Raw genomic sequence first — 19,907 nt, 5'->3', positions numbered from 1 at the left:
TGTAATTATTGAATGAAACTAGTTTAGTCTTGGCAGCATTGAACGCGACCAACCACCTTTGTCCCCATTCCACTACAGATTGGAGGTCTTCCTCTAGTGTTTCTGCCATTTCTTTAGAAATGTGTTCATTCGTCTTCCTCAAAGGGCATCCATAAGGCATAGCATAAAGGCCTACTTCACAAGATTTCCTGCTACGGTATAACTGGAAATATTTTCTCAATCATTAAATCATTTCCCTCTGATAGGCTCATAAAAGTAGTGGCTGATGGGCAGAAATCAGAGGCCCGCAGTATTAATGCTGGAGTCCCTCTGGGCTCCATCCTAAGCCCAACTCTCCTCTTGATCTACATCAATGGTTTCTCAAGACACATACTAAAATCCTTCGTTGACATCCATGCTGATAACACGACTATCTATGGCAACACATCAAAGGCCGTAAATGACAATATTCTCTCTGATTCTCTCTCCTTAGACCTTGAACGCGTGGTAGAGTTGGAGAAGAGGTAGCTGGTTACCTTTAATACATCTAAGACCAAGCTTCTATCATTACATCATAAAAACTTTGATCCCCATCTTGCATCAATTTCAATGAATGGCTGTCGTCCAAGGGACGCCCCATGTTTTGATAAGCTTCTGGGTTTGACCTTTACTCCTGATATAAAATGGAACACATGCATCAAATCTGCGGCCAAGGTCGCTGGGAAAATGGTGGGATCCTTGTACCGTTCCAGAAGATATCTCACTAATGATGCAATACTCTATCTATATAAAAGCCAAGTACGTCCAAGATGGGATACTGCGGCCACATCTGGCTGGGAGCTTCAAAAAACAGCATATCCTGCCTAGACAGAGTACCAAATAGACTTCGTGGCTTGGAAGGAGATGCGTTTTTCTCTTCCCTGCAGCCTCTCTCCCACAGAAGAGGCGTTGCGAGCCTGCCTCTGTTTTATCTTTATTTCCATGGCAAGAGCTCGTCTGAGCTCCAATCTCTGGTACCCTATCGCCACTCTTTCATGAAAAACACCCGACTAGCTGAAACCACTGTCAATAATTTTCCCCACTGCGTGCCTAAATCAAAACTTAGATTCCAGGAAAAAAGCTTCTTACTCAGAACGGTACGCCTTTGGAACCTTCTGCCACTAGCCTGTTTCCCTCCCGAATTCAACTGGGATGTCGTCAAGTCCAACACAATAACATATATGAACCGCCCCCTTAAGTAATGGAGCTTTATCAAATATCCAATACTAATTATTACTACGATACTATCCCATTAATAACTGTACACGCCATAACCCTTATCCCCGAGTGTCTTCTGGACCTTGATAAGTGGTGACCTCCATGTAACAAAAAAAAATATCATTAAGCGTTTTTCCTAGGTTTAAAAAGTTACTAATCATGTTTTTCATATAAAATGGTGTAACGTTGTGAGACATTTTTATTTTTATTTTAGCAGTGATGAACTAGTCATATATTTTAAGTGTTTTATTCAATTACTTGTGTGGGATTAATTATTGCTGATCATATACATTTAGTTGCATATCAATTGTCGTATTTTGTTACCGGACACAAGTGTGATAACGCTTAATCGTAGAAAACTGTAATTACAGTAGCTTTATATGTTTTATGTATATTTTTCGTACATGAAAACCCATAAAATAGTATGTTAGCTAATCCCCGGTTGCAAGATAGTGATTTACTACACACGCACAGACACCCAACACACACACACACACACACACACGCACACACACACACACACATATATATATTAGTGGTAGACGGTCACGAATTATCTCCTGTTTTGTTGACTTAAAAAAAAGACTGATTACATATAATGATAGAATACGTATCGAGGATCAGAAATGGGAATGTTTGATCGGGCAGAACGGTGGTTCATAAAAATTGTGGGGTCTGTGTTCGCGCCTGGCTTCCAAAGTATGAAAATAAAAAAAATGAACAAAAAACGTTTACAAGTGTTCTTGATAAAGATGTACATAAGAAAACTTTGATAATTATGTTTCAACTTAAATAGCGATGGTATAAAAAAAGTGTGGGGGGCCTACGTTTGCGCCTGTACTCCATGGAAATACGGCACAAACTTTAACAAAGACTTTTCATATCTATCTGCGTAAGTATACTTTGATAATTATGTTTCAGTTTGAAGAAATATGGTATAATAAAATTATTGGGTGTTCGTTCGTGCCTGACCTCCATAGAATGTAAATATGTCACAAAGTTAAACAAGTTTTTTTTTTAATAGTTGGGAGGGTCCACATTAACACCTTAACTTTAATCTTAATTCACGTTCGTTTTTTTTTTTTCTTGAGTTGAATGTTATTGTTTAGAACAAATTCACCTCATAAATTCCCGTTCTTATTAAAATGAAAGCACAAAAAAAAGAAGCCGGGAATTTAGACAATTCTCGAAACAAATTTTGCATAACTCTATTTTTTTCTTTTTCAACTTGCACGTGGGACTCGTTCGAAAATAGGTAAATATATACATAATAAAAAATAAGAACGTTACTTGTTATCGTGTGAAAAGAAGGAAAACATCGTGCTCACGTGAGTATGCGTCTTTGTAAAAACCTTGACATAACATTTTTTATATTTATTTATATATCTGTTAAAGCTTTTTTTGTCAGTGTACTAGAAGGCAGTCAGTTGATTAAAACCCTTTCTGCGTGTTCTTTACATTATAACAGAACAAAACTGAATCCACCGGCGCAGTACTACATCGTTCAATACTGCAAAACTGATATGAATCTTCCATTTTCTTCTTATTCATATCTATATCGATTATTTTCTTTAAAAACTAAAGTAATTATCTTTTTATTTTTTTAATATCCCATTTTGCTGTTTCGGATTACTTTACAAAACTGTTTTTGTTTCTTTGTTGTTCGATATTTCGTCGATATTATTTAGTAAGAGTGTTTAGCAGAAAAGCCAGCAAACGACTACCCGAACAAATAAGTATACAAAAATAAATGTTACTATAGTCAATGAAAGTTCAGTTCATGTTTTTTGTTGTTTTCAAATAGTGTTTAATGCTCTTTACTTGAAATAGTTTCAGCGAACCGAAACTAAAACGAAATTTGAGGCGATAATTACGTAAATAAATTTGTTATATAAACTACATATGCACTAATCGAATATTCATCAAGCACAAAATAACGGAAAAATAAAAATATGTTTATAAATATTCCTTACGCTGACGGAACTCTCTTAAATTGTTCACACAGAATGCTCATGTGTCCCTCCTTCAAATTAAACACGGGGCTCTCCATTTCGAAGTCGCTGCCATTTTGATATTCTTGTCAAACCGTTTCGTGAATTAAAAAAAAGTTATGTTTTTTACAAACTACATAAAAATGCAAACCAATGAACTTTTCTACCATTAAAGTAACTTTTATTTACTTGGGTAAGATTTATTTATTGTATATTTATATTATTATACATAGAACATTTTCTCTTTGTAAGGAAACATCATTTAGTGGCCACGCCTGGCAACGAATTGAAACAATGTTGAAATAAAAAAATATATTTTCGCGAAAATTATCTTTATTTTCATCATATTTTTCTTAGGATAAAATGTTTGAGTAAAAACACCTTCTTTCTAACCCCCCTCATTTCCATAACATATCACCTTCCTTTCATCAATCACAGTCAATTTTCTGTAGGCTTCTTTTTTTAACCCTGTCAACGACGGGTACTTCTGCAATATATATATATATATATATATATATATATATATATATATATATATATATATAGTTATAGTTATAGTTATAACTTTAATTTAATTCATTCATTTCTTAATCAGATCATATTAGATAGTGAGACTATTAGGACGGATCCGTAATATATTGATTTTCAAACACTAAATGAAGCTTATATGCGCAGATCTTACTTTTACACACAAACCCATAATTTTATATATATATATATATATATATATATATATATATATATATATATATATATATATATATGTGTGTATGTGTGTGAGTACACATATGTATATTATTTGTGTATATGTATATATGTATATATATAAAACCCCCCTATTGGGTTGACCACTATCGTAAATAATCTCACTCGCCACTTAATTTAGCTGAAAAAATGCGAAGCTCGCGGTTTGTTTACGCAAAAACGTTTGAGCCCTCTACGAGCGGCGGACGGATGTTTATTTAAATAGACATTCGGACAGATTAATTTGCGGCCACCGCTTCCGTAGTCAGGGAGTGGAACTGCCGACTGTCATCACGACGGTTCTAGGTTCGATCCTCGGCTTGGGATAGGTGTTCTTCTAGCGGCACTGATGAGTTGTGAAACAACGAAACAGATCTGTATGTCATTGACTAAAATATATTTTATATATCGCTGTATACACAATTTATAAAGCATATATATATATATATATATATATATATATATATATATATATATATATATATATATATATATATATATATATTTATAATAGCGTTTGAACGAGTGATAGGAATCGGTACCGGTGGGCGGCAAAAATCGTCAAATTTGGGGGCTATATGAATTGGCATCGGAATCGAAAATAACGATGCCTAGTTTCCGATTCCAATTCGATTATTTAACTTAGCTTCTCTAATTTTATTTCACTACTCCAAAATATTTATTTGCTGGAAATAATGATCAAATAATGACTAGTTATTGATTTTTAAATACCAGTAATGCTAAAATCGATAGACCATCCTCCACACGTGTAATTAGACGTTCCTGAAAATATCTGCATATTTAATACGTGCGTTTTTACAGAAACCGTGGGTAAATAATAATTCTATAATATTTAGAGATTTATAAATAATCTTAATCGGAATCGGTAACTCGGGATTTTATATAATTGTATATGAATCGGGGAAAAGTATTAGAATCGTCCTATAACTAATACATACATTATATACATATATATATATATATATATATATACATATATATATATTTTTATATATGCATATGCACATATATATATACATATGTATATATACATGGGATTATATATGTATATACATATATATATATATATGTATATATATATATATATTGTGTATATGTATATATGTAAATACATGCGTATATATGGGATTATATAAATATATATGTATATATATATATATATACATGCATATATACATATATATACAGCATATATATACATATATATACAGCATATATATACATATATATACAGCATATATATATACATATATATATATATATATATATATATATATATATATATATATATATATATATATATATATATATAACATTGGGACTCAGTAGCACATCATATGTTCGCATATCTACGTCTGTTATGAACAAATTCATACGTTTTTTAATGATTAATTTGCTTTTATTTCCAGGATCATGCTTCAACAAGATCTTCAAAATACACTCATCGCTGGGGTCTAGATCTGAGTAATATAATGTGAAGTAGCACCTACAGGGGTATTTATATATTGTTTCTATTCTTTATATTGATTTGTTATGCGGTAACTTGTTCTATTTATTAGGCAGAAACTCGGTGCATTTTACAGCCGTTATAATAAATTCCTGCTTAAATCGCATATATATGATACGTGCTATAAAATTTTAACAATTTTCAGTCATAATGAATGAACATAAACTTGTTCATTCCAATATATTCTGCTTATGTTTGTTTCTTTTGTCGTTAAGTATTACACGTGTCGAATTCTGCGTGTGTACTTTAGATACAGCTGATTTCATCCCGAGTAAAATGGCGCTTTTACTTTTTTTATGAATTATTGTAGAAAAAATTGTGTGGATGCATCGACTTACAACAAACACGGAACTTTATCGTTTACAAGTTTTTCTTTATCCGTAGTGAATAAACGTCGCACAGCACATATCCTGGTGCTTATTTGTAGTTTCTTTTTATTATTTGTATTCACTATGAAGTTCCATGCTATTAACTGATATTAACAGGTGATAATGCCTTGATCTCGAATTACAAAAACTTCTTTAACAACAAAAATATGATGAAATCTGTAAGCTAATAAACAAATATGGCCCAAACATTGAAAAAGCATTAGCACAGTAGTTTTGGATGTAGTTACCCCCCATTTCCTCTTTTCTTTTTTCCCCCGTTAACTTTATTTAAAACGTTGACATTATTTAATCGTTTTTAATCATGAATTTAAGTCTAATATATTTTTATACATACATAAATAAATAAATATATATATATATATATATATTAATATACACACATATATATATATACATGCATACATATATATTAATAGACACATATCGCTTATATAAACTTAGATCTTTTTATCGATAATAGGGTTAACTTAATGTCTTCATCTAATAGATATTGTTTGTTTGGAAATCGCCACTATATCTATATTATTAGTTTAATGTTTAAAAAATAAAGAAATTATAAATATTAAAGAATTATTAAGAAAAATTGTAAATAAAATATGTTAGAAAACATATTGAAAAAGAGTTAAAACATATGTAATTTTAAAATGGAAAGACTAAATAAGTGGAAAGTCTTTAATCCGCGGAGTTTCGAAGATAAACTTTCCTCCTCATCAGAGGGTAGGATTTAGCAAGGTGCGGTATCGGATTTTGCTTGCAAAAGTATTAAATCAAACTACAACAAAGTCATAGATCATCCTTGATAACAAAAATTGAAGCAGTGTGAAGAGGGTGAATAAAAAGTGATTTCACGGGAATGGATAGTCTGGTGAAGCGTAAAATATCCAATGACGGTAAAATCCAAAGACGCAGAATCCAAGAAAGTTAGATAAATTTCCATTCGCACAAGTCAAATGCAAGGGAATCGCGTAATTTGAAGATGATCCAAAATCATCCAAAATGCAGCACTTGGTTGAATGCTACAAAAATAGGTACAAGAAAAATGTGGAAATTTCAATATATTATTAAAAGAAAGATAAAATGTGCATAAAAAAGGGATTGAAGAAATATACAGCTCGACTGTCGAGGCAAGGCTCAATTAAGGAAATGAGTGAAGAAGAGGGTGAAAAAGAAAAAGAAGAAGAAGATGAAGAAGAAAAAAATGAGAATGGGAGATAAAAAGTAGAATGGTGAGTGCAATACATTTCAAATAGAAAACCCATTCTTAAAATTAACAAAAAAGATGAAGTTAAAGACGCTAAAATTTAAAGCAAAAAAGGTCAACTGAAATGTACAAGTTATTATTTAAGAATGAAATTATCAGCCACTATAGCTAATTTAGCATAAAGAACCTTAACATCTAATAAAAAATTAAAACATCCCAAAAAATCCCAATGAAACCCAAAACTTTTATTGTAGTAAGAAACATCTTTGCCCACTCAATAATCATTGCATTCATAAAGATGCTATTTTTCATGCACAATTACAGAGCTCCCACGCAATCCTCCCATAACAGACACAAACATTTTGTCTTCTAGTTATCCCTATTCTCATCCTCTATCTGATATTGTTACTAATCCAAGATATCACACGACCAGTCCCTCCATCTATAATCATACAACTATCAATAACAATAATGATAATAATATTATTTCTCCTAAAAGACATCCGAACACTAACACAACTCATCATCCCCTCCAAAACAGTCCTCATACAATCATTTCCCCACTCTTTGTTCAACACAGTGAACAAAAACAAAATTCAAACTATTTCTCTAATACAAATCAGCAAATTGATATTAATTTCAAACCTCGAGCTTTTAATAAAGAACATACATATATATGTGCTATTTCGACATTAATAAAGAAAAGAATATCAAACAATATGCCTTCTTTTAACAACCAAAATTCTAATAATAAACAATGACCTTCTCTAACCACATTAATAAAACAACGTAATTCTAACAATACCCCTTTTTGAATCAAATGGACTATGCTAAAAAAGTTAAGTCTTATACTGCAGGCTCCAAGTCATGTCGCCTCTGCAGAACCGAAGCTATACCTATAAGTACTTCCCTCAAAGTAGCAATATAATACACTCTAAAAAAGAATTGATCTCTTTCTGCAAACATAAGTCCAAATATAATTATGGTAAATATGCAATTACGTAGCCATTTATTTAACCTTTCATATATATATATATATATATATATATATATATATATATATATATATATATATATATATATGTATATATATATATATATATATTCTTTTCTATTTTATTATCGTTCTTTCTACATATTTTCTAAATATTTTATAACTTTATATTTTTTTATTGTAATTCTTTATTTCTTCCTTGTTTGGCCGGTTTTTCATCTGCAATTTCTGTTTTAGCGTTAAAATATTCCTATATATCAAATATATCAACCCACCTACACATTTATATTCTGCATGTAGGTTTACCTATACTTAACTATATGCATTTACTTACATACTTACTGACATATTTACTTACTTATTTACTTACAAATTTACTTGCTTTATCCGGAATTTGCAGACCCCAGCATTTCTCTCCCCTTTAATAGTTTATACATTTCATTTATCTATGTATTCATCTATTTACTTATATATATGGATGTGTGTTTGTTGTGTAAATATATATATATATATATATATATATATATATATTATGTGTAATCGTATGTATTCATATATATATGTGTATGCATGTATTTACATGTGTATGTATTTATTTTATATTTCTTCTTATTTCATTTGGTTTTCTTTAAATGATCCTACTGATAATTTATTTCTTAAATAATAACTAGTACTTTTTAGTTGACCTCTTTTTTTTTGCTTAAAATTTTGGCGCCTTTAACGTCATCTTGACTGGATCGGTTTGACATTGGTTTTTCTGTTTTAAATTTTCTCCAATCACAATACAACTGTTTTTTACCTTTCTACTTCTTTTTCTCCTTCTTCTCCTTCTTCTTCTTACTCATTTTCCTTAATTCAGCCCTGTTTCGAGAGTCGAGCTGTATATTTCTTCCATTCCTTTTTTGACGCACATTTAATTTTTCTTCCCTTTACCTTGTACCTATTTGCAAAGTATTCCACAGAGTTTTGCCTTTTGGCTGACTTGGATCATCTTCAAATTACGCAATTACCTTGGATTTCACTTGTGCGAATGGAAATTTATCTAATTTTCTTGGATTCTGCATCTTTGCATTTTACCGTCATTTGATATTCAACCGTTCAACAGACTATCCATTCAAGTGAAATCACTTTTTAAGTAACCCTCTTCCCTCTGCTTCACTTTTAGTTATCAAGGAAGATGTATGACTTACTTGTAGTTTCATTTAATACTTTTGCAAGCAAAATACGATCCCGCACTTTGCTAAATCCTACCCTCTGATGAGAAGGATAGTATTTCTTCGATACTCCGCGGATTAAGGACTACCCACTTATATAGTGTTTCCTTCTTAAAATTACATATGTTTTAAATCTTTTTCAAAGTGGGTTTAACATGTTTTATTAACTACTTTTCTTATATATATATATATATATATATATATATATATATATATATATTACAAAAGAAAAGTATATTATTTTTATTTAAGCCGGAGAAAATCCGTGCCAAATATTTAAATTTAAAAAAAATGATGTTTTCAGTTTAAAGTGGAACGACGGCATTACGAATATGAATGCGTAACGTAAAATCTATAGGATCATGTTCTAATTTGTAGCCGTACAGAAGCATGTTCTCCTAGATCAGCCATTAATATCAAATGAAAAATTTTAAGCTAAAGATGATGGGTTAGTTCTCGCTGATTTCGCACGAGGAACTAAAAAACAAAACTTTTTTAAAAATAATTCTTTATATGAGATTGAATACATAAGGCTGTTACATAAGTGTCCGCGTTTTTGCAGGAAACTCAAAATATTTTAATAGCAAAAGTAAGATAATATGATACCCAAGCTCAGAGTTCTTCGTGTGAATCCCATCGACTGAAATTAACGCGCAATTGTCACTAAACAACACCCATTTTCTCACCCAATTCTCTATATATTTGATTCCCATCTTGCTTCAGATGAAACCTAGGTTGTTCTTCGTTTATCTTAGTTGGTCTTCCGGTACAAGGAACACAATGGAGGTCAAAACTACAGTAAACTAATCACTATATACGGCGAACATATCTTTTGTCAATTTATTCGCTTTTTGACCTCGATTAAAATCGAAAACTAAACGCGGTGACGAATATGTTATTTTTTATCTAATAGACAATTCATGTTACGGTTCTTAAATATGATGACAAATTATATGGGTTTACAACGATGACCATTATCTTGTAGAACAGAATACGCGCTTTCTAATAAAATATAACACTATGCCAAATATCAAAGCATGTTTTAGGTGAAAACAATTTCCATAAAAGGAGGAACTCATGCAACAACCTGATAATATCATAATAATCACGGATATTGCATTAATTTAAATGTGTAATCATATTTAAACACATTTTATGACCGGGTAATGCCCGCATGGCCGATTATCCGTGACCGGCATAGATCTGATTATATTTCTTTAAGTGTATTACACCTTTACATGTCAATATACTATAAAACATTTGTGTAAAGATACATATATACAATAAAACAAAAATATGTACGATTGAACCAGGGCATCTCCGTCGTTTATGTAAAGTTTTGTTTATATGAAATTGCTGAACAATTGAAATGAAAAGGAAGTGCAAGCATGTATTGTAAATATAACAATCTCCAATACGTATGCGTAGGCAATATACGAAGGAAGTCAATACACTTAAATATACATGAATATATTCCGAATATTATTTTGCGTTTTCGTTTGTTTTTTTTATTTATCCTCATTTTGTTTCAAATAGACGCATAAAATTGGTCTGAATGGCTTTTTTATGGTTCTAATGTTTTACCTATTTTTTTCGTCAACGAATTATTTCCAAACCTGAATCTGCTACACAAAATACAGCTTTTTTTTCAAATAATATATACAACACTAGAAAAAGTAGATCGATTTATTTTTACTTTAACTGGAGAAAAAACACAAAAAATGACAATAAAAATATACGCCAGCGAAATAAATGTACAATAAAAAGTGTATTTAAATGTTCCTGTTGTTTGAAAAATCGATGTTATTATTTGAGATGTTTTTCTATATATATATGCATATACTATTTTCCGGTAGGTTTCTTTTACAATACTACACCTCCATGAGTCAAATTTACTCAGTGGGTTATTTTTACTCCACGTGTTTTGTGTTGATGTTCTTTTTTCTACTATATTGTAGTAGTGTACTTGAAAAAATACAAAAATTCGCATTCTGCCGTTAGATTTCTTAAATTCTATACTAATGGAATTTGTGTAAATATATAAATATATATATATATATATATATGTATATATATATATATGTATATATATATATATATATTATATTATATATCCGATGGTATATTTTCCTCGTTTACTAGTTAATGATTGATGTTTCTTTACATATCATCATCCCAGTAGTACACTTCATACGCATGACCCATTTATAATGATTGTTTACAATAACACGTATTGTACATGTCGAACAATTGTTTATAAGTATATATATATATATATATATATATATATATATATATATATATATATATATATATATATATATATATATATGGTATAGGCAGTAAATTAGCAGTAATTTCAATCGTAACATTATCCATCTAAAACTTTATTAGCTCTACTATTTAGATCTTGCTCTTTTAGATTAGCCATCTAAAAATACAAAAAAAAACAAAAATAGTGGCATGTTAGTATTTTAAAATAGAATGATGACTGTTGAATACTTGCGCGCTGGGCATAAGATGGTTGGTATTGTCTGTAACATTTGATTTGCTGCTATGACTGTTTATAGTATTGTAAGGAACAAGAGCATGAAGGGCATCCAAAGCAAGGCTCACAATCCCAGAATCAATACAGTTCGAACCAGAATGGTTCTTTTTTTTACTTGAAGAGCCACTTGCTACTCAATCACCCGAAAAACTATGGCCGTACTATATGCATTTTTAAGAGAAAAAGTTCGTGGTAGAATAAATCTTCAACTGCTAAAAACCTAAGCGTTTTCGTTAATAACATTTTTGATGTCCCTCCAGTTATGCGGAGTAATCACGCGGCCTCCGTCATAGTTTTTGGAGCTGTTGTTAACGATGAAAGAGATATGCCCCTCTCACATCATTGAAGTGAAACTGAAATTCAAGATGGCTGATTATGTTAAAGTTTTGGACCAAAGTTATCTCAACATGGATTTAAAAAAATATAATCCTAATGAAGTAATCTTTATCAAGGATAGTCCACCTGTTCATGGCTCCTAAACAGTAACAACTTTATAAAGAGAGAGCTGCCGCTTTGTGTGCCCTAAAATTTCTGGCCATCTAGCTCATAAGAGCTTTACCCTAAAACCATGTCTTCTGAGGCGACGTTGAAGAGATCTCTAATGCTCACTCCAATGTGACTTCCGGAGGACATCAATAAAGCCAACATGTTTTAATATCTTAGCCTGCTCTCCTTTTAAGTCCACAAGATGTAGACGCATAATATAGACACATGGAATAACATGTTCGTATTTTATTGCATTTCATAAAAAAAAAATAATGCAAACATACACACTTCTTTCTCTGCCCTCCCGTATCAAGATTTTAAGTTTGAGATCTGAAACTGCCTATTTATTATATATATATATATATATATATATATATATATATATATATATATATATATATATATATATATATATATATTTATGCACTGAATAACACGTATTAAAATCTTATTAGCATAGATGTTGTACGTATTAGATTCTAATAACAAGAAAATACGTCTTTTTTACAATTAATTAAAAATATGGCACCTCATGATAACAAATATTTTTTTCATATCAAGTAGCTTATTATATTAAAACAAGACTTGTGTATTAATTTAATTGTACATCAGGAGACTGTGTCTCAGTCATTAAAGGGAAAACTGTTTTTTTGTCGAGGAAAATAATGTTCATCGTTTTCAGAGTACACAATTGTAAACTCTTTACTAGTCAACATTGCTGTCGCCATTGTCAAATAAGAACATAAATTATAACTCATCACGTCTAGTCTAAAACACATAAATATTCATAAACTCGAAATATTAGAAACATAAGTGTTGTGGCGGAACTAACGTTGTCTAACTATAAATAGACTATTCCAATCTCAATTAATATCGGAAAACCAAGCCGTAAGATAAAACTAGGTTGTTCATCGGCTACGACGAACAACCAATCTATTGTATGCTTAGCAATAGATGGTGTTAATTTATTTTCCATTCTGTTTTCCCTTGTAACTTTTAACAAGGCTATAACAGTGGTGACGTCTTATTTCGAACTCATAAAGGCTACTTTAATTTAAAATACGAATAACCGTGTCTGTTTTCAAGCCATTAAATACGTGTGTCAGGAAACAATCTTTTTTTTTCTTTGGTTTACGAAAACTATATACGCACGGTGTGCGCATTTTCAGATCGGTCAATTTTGTTCTTTATTGTTTGCTATGAAAGTGCATTTGCATTGAGGGAATAGTGACTATTCTCGCGACATATTTTTTTCTATGGGCAAAAGCATTTGCTTGAATGAAAAAAAACCTATGATGACTGTTTATTAGCAAAGTTATTGAAAGATATTTATTACTGTCCTCTTTTCTATAGTTGTTATAAAACTAGTACAAATATGGTAATCGGTACAATGTTTTGCTAATTTCCCTTACTTTAGTATTATACAGATCATGTAAAACTGGATGCCTTAAACAGTGTATTGGGGCAATTATTAAAACCGCAAATTCAACATGAATAATTGTTTGAACACAGTGAACGCTCAGATAAACGGCATCAGCAAATATTTGAACATTATAAGCGCTCATATGAAAGACAACAACACCAACTAATGAGGATAGAGCAATATGAAAATAAACAGCAGATGAAAGAGCTGTTTCACAACCAAAAAAATAGGCCCGCCGAAAATAATACCGCATATTCACAAGACTCATTATGGTATTCGATTGAAAATTCCTGGTAAATACCTGGAGAAGCTAAATCCCTTGATGCTTGTTTTCGTCGGTATCCATTGAAAATAGTCGAACCAGAAAAAAAAGTTCTTTTATATTACGGAAACAAGAGACGGTCGAGAATAACACGTTTGTGGAATTTATTTTATCACGTAAAACGTCAGAATTATCTGCTGCCGACCCTGTAGAAATCGTTACAGAATTATGCAGCATGAAATTCTGTTTATTTCGTCATCGCTGATTATATTTGAATCTGTGGAATAATGACAAAGATGGTTTAGCAACTAATGGAACATGAAACACAAATATTGCAACGAATTCAAATTTGCAGATTTCAGTGCTGACAATTTTAAATGGCTAGTATTTGCGCAAGAACTGGCTTCTTGTCGAGATGCGAGAATTAAGAGGAATGTTCGAAAAAAATTAGAAAATGGACACAACCTAACCATACACAAGTTACCAGAAGACTGACGGAAAATAGAAATTATTAAAAGAAGATTCGATGCAAATTGTCGTCGCACAGGTTAAAAAACACACACACAGCCAATGTTAACAACACGTATAAAGTAAAACACAAGTTAAGACAAACGCACACCCATATCTACGCATAAATAAATAATTTACAATCGTTTCAGCTCTGATAATATAATCTGAAATGGTTTCGGCTTCCATTCGTTTTAGACGGATCAGTTCAGTATATAAAGAAATAATTCTGTGTTTTCCTTTCGATACATAATGCTCTCTAAATATGTTTAATACATGCAGCCATCGTCGGGGGCTTCTGTCATGATTTCGGTCATGTAAACAGTGTATTAATTCCGCATAGACAGTTGTATGCTTTTCAATGAAGTCGAGGTCGTTTCTGTTTTCAGGTTGTGTTTTCAATACTTTGTGTAGATTTTGAATTCGTAGATATCGAAAAAGGTTCCATTGCCACAATTCGAATTTTAATTCGGATCCATTGAAATAAAGACGCAGACTGGGTTTATAACTTCTAGAAGTGGAAGATATGTTTAGTTTCAGAACAGTTTCTGATTATTCGTTGTTCTACACAAGTCCCGGGAGGTGACTGGTTCGCAGTAGACAGAATATTTTCTGATTGTTCGTTGTTCTTCACAAGTTCTAGATGGTGACTGATTTGCAGTAGACAATTCTAGAGTTGGAATCCACAAAGCAAAATATACTTCCCATGTTCACACGAAGAATACATATGGTTATTTATTTCCAATAAAAATACAAGATTGTTTTTAATTTGGCACAAGGCCATAAAATTGGGGAATGGGGAAAATATCGGTCATGACAAATAATTGCTGCTTAAGCCAATTTAGCTGGATCCTACTTTCACTCTACTCTTACCAAAATATCGCATTTATACTATACATTCATCAGCGTATACATCTTTCCTCAATCACCAAAAACTCGTACTATGATTAATCTACTCAAACTCAATGTAATACACTATGTAAAAATGGAGGAGCTGGTACGAATAAAGAAATTTAAAGTTATATTTACAATGAAAAGAACGGAAACAGTGTTAGTATTAAGACACCCTCCCCCGTAGAAACTGTAGCAGATACATGGATTTGCCGGTCGGGTCCGATCGCTTTATTATTAACACCTCTTACGAAAATATCTCAAGGTAACCCACATCTCTGGCCAATAACATGATATGTCACCTACTTTGGGTCTGGGATAAAAAAAGATTATACCTCTCACACACAAGATAAGTTATGAACTTGAACTGTCTAAAAATAGAACTGAAGCTAAACTATATATTTGACTTTGAGAACCGGGTCAAGGTTGACGTTTGTTTATGGAACCCTCAATCCTCAAGCCGAAGGCACATCCGAATACTACCCAAGTTTTTCACCCCTTATGCGATTGACAGGCGAAACACATCCACTATTCAGCAAAGTCTGACGAAGAGAGTCTAACCCTTTCGCCCCTAATACGAACTTTCAAATAAAAACGAAATATTCGAAGAAGGTCGAGAGGAGCAATGTCCTCAGCTCCATAAGCCACTTTCATGCGAGTTCTACATATCACACCTCTCTTTACTGCTAGTGAGGTCAGACATATTGCATTCCAAGCCGCTCAGTTGTGGGAACCCAGTTGCTACATACATTAATAGGTTCCAGTTAGAAAGAGGGTTTAAGGATGAGAACCATGAGCCCCAAAAAACTAACTCAGCGGCACAAGGATGCGGCAATAGCAGATGACATGATTTACAATCTCGTCCTCGTAACCACACCGTTTACAAATAGGCGAACTTGCAAAACCATCTGAGTGAAGTATCTTAATGTCCCAGAGAGCATTTCGAATTACCAGCCAGGCCAAAGATGCCTCTTCGTTAGTGACACCACGACCCAGATGCCCAAGGCCAGATCGAGCTACGCTGCGCCCCCCGATTTTATTCCCCCCAAATAACTCCCTTAGTATTACTTGATATAATACCTTTCGGGACTACAGCAGGGTGTCAGAAAAGTTGTTATTTTACCCTTAGAAGGAACTTCAAAGCGCGGCGACACTCTTGATAGAAGGAACATTCACCTCGGGATAATATGTGTGCCCCCCTCACCTGAGTGCACACATCTCAACGTTGGGGAGGCTTTCTGGGCGTCTTCCTTCCGGACCCCACCATTGCCATCAACTTTAATACACATTCAATCAAGGAAGTACAGATGTGTTGACGGATCTCCACGTTTGGCATACCCAGACCACCCTCAGATGTATGGCGAAAACAAAGCTCACTGCGGACCATATGCGCCTTTCCAAGCAATCAGAATTTAAACACAGTCTGTTGCAAAATAGAAAAGTGTATCCGACGAGAGTGGAAGGATTGAAATACGGTATGTGAACACTGAATATAAGTGTGAAACACACACTTCTGTTTTTCCTTTAACGAAATATTTCTGCGGATCCACCGACTAGCGGCAGCTCGTACAGCTGTCAGGACATCTGGCCAATTCTTCTCCAGCTGAAGATCTGAGCCGAACAAATTCCGACTATCTTGCATCACTCCAACTGGAGAGCCCTTTAAGGAAAAATCCTCTCCATACACCAATTCTCAAGCGACAGGACTTGTCACAATTAATTTTGGCCCCTGCTACTGTCTAGTATGATCTGATTTCTGCGCTGAAAAAACTAATCTCGGCATTGTTTGTCACAAACACTGTTATGTCATCGGCATAGGCAGAGTACTTTACCGTGGCAGGCGTATTGAATGCAGATTATCCTGAATTGCCCTGCCTTTCACCGCACAAGTTTGCCCGAGGCTAATCAGACCAGCAAGGACCAGCTGCAGACGATTAGCAAGAAACTTGACCAAATTTTCAACTCTGCATTAAGCATTGTTAAGGCCCGATAATTATCTTAGCCGTCCCTACCATTTTTCTTTTTGCGTAACAGCTTCATGGTAAAGTGGTTGGGGATTGAGCCGTTCTTCAACAATGACTTAAATAAAAATACTCAGAAGGGAATAAAGATGTGCGACATCCTCAAATACACGTCGTAAGGCAGACCATCGATCGCCGGAGATTTGTTAAGACCGACCAGCTTCAAGGCCTCGAGGACCTCATCCTTCGTTATACCTCCTTCACACCTAGCCGCTTCAGTCGCCGAAAAGCGAGGAAAGTCAGCCAAATACGTGTTGAACTTTTGCAATGACAGCCGGGTTCCCTGGTAAAAAGCTCCTGAATGTGCAACCTACACGCCTCCAGAACTCCTTTGTTTGTGCTCACAGTTCGTCCATCCGGCAATTTGACTTGCGCGGTGTCTTGATCGGCCACTTGTTGAAGCTCCACCATACGCAATTAAACAATCTTGTCTGATGCCTACTGGGACATTTTTTAACATATCCCTAATCGCTAAAGCTTGGTGTTCCTTTTCTGCCAGGGAGGCAAGCTGAGCCTTAATTATCTTTACATTAACACTATCCCTTCCTCCACCACCCGGTTTAAACCAGTCTCTAGTGTCGCTTTAGCTACCTTAGACTCTTGGTAGAGTCGTTTGCTAAAATTGCCAGAAAAGGATATAATGGCAACCTGAAGATTGCCCCACCAATTATTCCCAATAATAGCTCCCTTCAATTCCCGCTGTAGATTTCTCGGTATAAGGTATCGTCTAATATTTCAGACTCTGTGTGTATATTTTTATTAATATCATTTTCGACCCGTGTAGAGCGTGGGTTGCACTATCCCATTCCAAATATTTATAGTAGTCTGTCAATGTATTTCGATTGATTCATCATAATAAGTCATCTCCTTTAAGGAAATTCTATCCTCCAAAACCAAATTATTTTGCCAGGCTCGGTAATTTTGAATATTTTACTTAATTTGTTCTTACTATCTTTCAACATTATTTAACAATTTGATGCGATTAAGATATCATCGACCCATAACACCAAAATAAGGAGTTTATTGTCTTTATACTGGGTATATAAAATGTATTCCAACATTAAACACTCTGCTTTAGACCGTACAATGACTTGTTAAGTAACCACACGCTAGTTTTATTTTTTCAATATAAATCCTGCTGGAGGGGAAATGTAAAATTCTAAATCTATTGGTGCATTCAAATAAGCATTTTTACGTCTATTTGATGGATAGTAATGCCATATTGCGATGCGATTTGCAATAAAATGCTGACGTTCGTTAGGTTCGTGGACGGTGCAAACGTAGAAAAACTCCAATACCGTCAATCTCAGAGAATCCTTTAGCAACAAATCTAGCTTTATACTAATGCTGTAGTCATTTTTGTAAAGTCGCATCTTGTAGCAATAACATGTTTACCTTTATCATTATTACCTGTAATCATTTTTTCAGTTTCTTCGTAATTTCTGAGTGCTACCTTGAATTGGCAAAAAGTCACGGGTTTTTTCTTTCTGGGTTATCACGGTGGTAAATGGTTTACACTTCTAGAGGTTATGCGCCCAGTGTGCGTCTTTATTTCGATGGATCCGAATAAAAATTCGAATTGTGGCAAGTTAAATTTCTGGGATATCTACGAATCCAAAAGCTACACAAAGTACTACAAACACAACCTGAAAACAGAAACGACCCCGAATTCATTGAAAAGAACGCAACTGTCTTTGCAGAATTAATAGTGTTTAGATGACCGACATCTATCACTGGTAATGAGAGAAGCCCTGGACGACGGCTGCAAAGAGAGCATTATTTATCGAAAAGAAAACCCAAAATAATTGCTTTATACACTGAACTGACCTCACTAAAACGAATGGAAGCCGAAACCATTACTGATTATATTATAAGAGCCGAGACAACGGAAAATTCTTTAAAAATGGCTGGTGAAGATATAAGTGACAGTCTATTAATTTCCATGGCCCTTAAGGGATTACCGAGTGATTTACAGCCATTTACCACCGTGATAACCCAGAAAGAAAAACCCATGAATTTTAGCCAATTCAAGTTTGCACTCAGACGTTAGGAAGAAACTGAACAAATGATCACAGGAAAAAAAAACGAATTCATAAATATAATAAAATTTTAAAATACACACATAAAAACACCAAAATCGAATTATACCAATGCCAGGAACAAAAAACGCAACTTTGCCAAAAGCAAGTTTTTTCCTAAGAAAAGTACAAAAATATTTGCTAAAATAGTGGATGACCTAATCACAAGAGTTTCCAATGTAGATACAGGACTCAAAATGGCGACTACATTAAACATGTAGAGAGCTCTGTTAGCGAACATATATTTTTATTTTCGTGTACATTTGATGCTTCAACAAACAATAATAATTTTCTTGTCGATTGTTGGGAAACGGCACATGTGATTACAAAGGAATCTGATTTTATCAATTTTGATCCCTACTTTAAGCCAAAAACCATTTTGTAGAACTAGCTG

Source organism: Euprymna scolopes, chromosome 4 (genome assembly GCF_053919585.1).
Source record: "Euprymna scolopes isolate OS-2025 chromosome 4, ASM5391958v1, whole genome shotgun sequence".
NCBI lineage: Eukaryota > Metazoa > Mollusca > Cephalopoda > Sepiida > Sepiolidae > Euprymna > Euprymna scolopes.
The sequence above is the reverse complement of the archived record's forward strand: the minus strand, read 5'-3'. Positions refer to the sequence as shown.